At 40.2% G+C, this 3,958-nt stretch overlaps 1 long non-coding RNA gene across 1 annotated transcript in view; it reads left to right on the top strand.

The window, feature by feature from the left end:
* The window catches only part of LOC138158144 (uncharacterized), a 342,218-nt gene that overhangs the window by 93,958 nt on the left and 244,302 nt on the right, over nt 1-3,958 (top strand). The gene's annotated exons all lie outside the window — the stretch shown is intronic.

Here is a 3,958-nt window from a genome sequence, read left to right as displayed (position 1 = left end):
CCTTCCTTCCTTCCTTCCTTCCTTCCTTCCTTCCTTCCTTCCTTTCTCTTTCATCTTCAGTAACAAAAACCTCTATTGGCTTTTATGCTTTATTCTTATCAGAGCAGAACCCAGATCACTCTGAACATAGAAAATATAATGAGGCTCTTTGAAAGTAATATTCTAAGAATATATAATATATAGATATATAATGGATATGTATAGATGTATGTAATATTATACATGATTTACAATACATGACGAAATTCACCTATCATCATGATCTATTTGCATCTCAGCTCTTCTACCTTAAAAGTTTACTAGTCCTACTGTCTTAACCTGGGGCTGCCACCTTCTCTACCTCCTCTCTCCTCACCCTGAGGACTGGTTAAGGATAAATATAAAATGTTGAAGAAAATGAATGTGCTCTCCCCCAGCTCATTCTCATTTAGGTAGGGAAAGTGAGCTACTTAACCACCTACTTGAAAGAGCCATTTTATACAGATGATGGAAGCTGTTCAAGCTGCAAATGTGAATCCCAATAGGATTCCATGGCACATAATCCTTTTTATTGAAGATATAATGGCAAAAGACTGCCTTAGGCATCTCAGACTCAAGATGGCCCAAAACAGAATTCATTATCTCCCCCCCTCAAAACCTTCACTTCTTCCTAACTCCCCTATTTTTGTTGTGGGTACCATCATTCTTCCTGGTTTGCAATCTAGCAGTTTTCCTCAATTTCTTATTTTCCCTCATCCCATATAGCCAATAAGTTGCCAAGTGGTTTCAATTTTGCCATCATAACAGGTCTCATATGCTGTTCCTTTCTCTTCAATCATATGGACACCAATCTCTCAGTAATGAGTGTATGCACAGTTGAGACAGCCTCTTTGTTGGTAGCCCTACATCTAGTCTGTCCCCGCTTCAGTCCATCCTTCACCCAGCTGTTTAACTGCTATTCCTAAGACACAGTTCTGACCTTGCCATTCATCCTACTGCTTATAAAGAAAAGGAAAGAATCATCTCTGGAAGTTCCCTTTTATGTGTAGGATAAAATATCAACTTCTGTTTGGCATTTTAAGCCCTTTAGAATCTACATCAATCCTACTTTTCTTGGCTTATGGCACTATATGCTCTTTCATGGACTACATTCCAGCCAGACTGGTTCCTTTCTCTTCTTGATCCATTACATTCCTAGTCTCTGTACTTTTTGTACAGGCTCCCACCACACCCACAGTGCAGCCATTTCTCACTTCTGCTCTTAAAATCTCTGGCTTCCTTTAAAACTCAACTCAAATGGCACCTCCTATCAGAAATTTATCCTGATTCACCCAGGTATTAATGTCTTCTGCACCACACACCCCCAAAATTGCTTTGTATATATATTTAAAAATTTTATTTCTATGCATAGGTGATATCCAATGATAGAAGGAAAGCCCGTTGAGAGCAGGAACTGTTTGTTGTTTCAGTTTTGCTTTTTATCTTTAGTGCCTGGTACATAGTTGGTGCTTAATAAATGCATGTTGAGGGATTGATTGATTCAACATGATTCAACTGAATAAGATTCCTGTCACACTGTGTCAGTAACACAAAGACATGCCTTGAAAGATGTAAAAAACATAGATAACTTTGTTTGAGAACCCTATGCCTATTAAGCTTAAGTAAGGCATAAAAAGGGAGATGTCAGTTAGTAAAAATTTCTTTAGAGCCTACTGTGTGCCAGTCACTGTACCAAGAGCTGAGGCTATAAAGAAAAGGTAAACCACAGTCCCTGCTCCCAAGGAGTTCACAGTCTAAGGGGGGAGAGGGCATGTAAACAACCACAAAAAGTACAAAAGATTCTGTGTAATAATATAATAATAACTGACATTTATTCTAAATCTTTAAAATCCACAGAAGGATTTTATATAGATTGAGTTACTTGAGCCTCAGAACAACCTTGTGAGGTAGATACCTTTATTATTTTCATTTCATATCTGAGGAAACTGAGACTCAGAGAGGCTGAAGATTTATCCCAAGGCTCACAGTTGTTACTTGCCAGAGGCAGGATTTCAACTCTGTCTAGAATGACTTCAGTTTAGGCTTTGTCTTCTTCATGTACCTAGCGCTATGGCATTAACCTCATCATCTGTGTGTTTAGCAATGGTGCTGGTTACTTCAATGGAGAATGCCCACAGCAGAGTCAAAATGGAAGTAGGCATGTCTAGGGCCTGGAGTCAGCAAGACCTGAGTTCAAATAGAGGATCAGACACTTACTAGCTGTGTGACCTTGGGCAAGTCACTTAATCTTTGCCTCAGTTTCCTCATCCGTAAAATGGCAATAATAAAAGCAGCTATCTCTGAGGGTTGTAGGAGGATCAAATGATGACAAAGTGCTTAGCACAGTGCCTGGCACGTAGTAAGCTATCATCATTATTATTAATTATTCTTATGCTTATTGGCATTCCTCCTGTTTGCAGATGGCACCATATTGTTTTAAGCCAAGGAACTTGAAGAACCCCCTAAAAAAAGACTCCCAACTACTCAGAAGAGTTTAGAGTGACTATCCACACATGAAAAGACAAATGATAAAAAATGCCATAGTATCTAAGACTATGGATAACCCACAGTTGGGTTTTTCAGTTATACTTTGGACAGATATAGGGAGTGGACAATGAAACCGGTCCAGAATTGAACTGAGTAGCAGAGTCGGTTGCTATGTTCCTTCTGGGGAATTATGCAGTGCTTTTATTTGCCCCAAGTTGCTCCTTGAACTTTAGCATCAACATTCTTCTGATGATGCTATGAGACATGGGGGAAAGTTGAGACACACCCAGAGAAGAAGAGAGTGATGGGTATGGATGGACTACAACACAATGCCATCAAAGAATCACAGGACAAGCAGTACAGAGAACATGCATGATAGGAAACAAGGATGGGTTAGTCAGTTTACAAGACAAGGAGATGATATAGTGAGCAGCCTGTGAAGGCCACTGGTTTACGTACCATGTCAAGAGAATTATGGGAAAAATTTCCAGATTGCTGTTATTATCCCCATTTCACAGATGAGAAAATGGAGGCTGAAAGAGGTTAAGTGACTTGTCCAGGGTTACATAGCTAGTAAGTGTCTGAGGTTGGAACTATACTCAGGTCCCTTCTGACTTCCAAGTCTAGTACTCTATTCAGTTGCACGAGATGAGAAGGCATGGATAATTTTTGATCTGTGCCACTGGTGGTAGACAACAAAAAGAGCCTACATCAATGAAGTCCCAGAGCCCTTGTAGTACTGAAGAGATAAATAGCATAGCCTGGTAGCCTTTTATAGACCAGGAGGCTGCCCATGTGTGATGTTCATATACAGTCAATGCTTAGGTTCCATAAATAGGATACAGCATTCCCAGGTCAATGTTTCCATTGAAATGATCAGTGAGTACACATTATTAAGCACCTACCATGTGCCATACACCACACTAAGTGCTGGGGATGTAAAGACAAAAAAAAGATGAAGTAGTTCCCATTCTCAAGGAGGTAACATTCTATCTTGGGATAAAAATGTACATAAAAAATAAATACACGCACACTAAGAAACTGAGACCTATGGAGTGAATGTGGCTTGCCAAGGTCACACAGTAAGTGGCATAGCCAGGATCTGGACCAAGGTTTCTGATTCCAAATCCAGCCAGTTTTCCCATTTTTTTGCTGCCTTCTGGATGATACAGATTACAACTTGTCTGCTTCTTAGAGTTTAGAATTTATACCAACATTGAAAACCTGCCCAGTTCTGCCTCCGGTCTTTCTGGTTTTGTTCTCTCTCTCTGTCTCTGGCTGTTTCTGTCTGTCTCTGTCTCTGTCTCTCTTTTTCTCTCTCCCCCTTCTCTTTTTCTCTCCTCCCCTCTCTTTTTCTCTCTCTGTCTCTCTCTCTCTGTCTCTCTCTCCCTCTGTCTCTCTATCTCTGTCTCTGTCTCTGTCTCTCTCTCTCTCTCTCTGTCTCTCTCTCTCT

Source organism: Petaurus breviceps, unplaced genomic scaffold (assembly GCF_028583685.1).
Source record: "Petaurus breviceps papuanus isolate PSGF00001 unplaced genomic scaffold, PetGlider_PUasm1.0 174, whole genome shotgun sequence".
Lineage (NCBI taxonomy): Eukaryota > Metazoa > Chordata > Mammalia > Diprotodontia > Petauridae > Petaurus > Petaurus breviceps.
The sequence above is the reverse complement of the archived record's forward strand: the minus strand, read 5'-3'. Positions and strand labels throughout refer to the sequence as shown.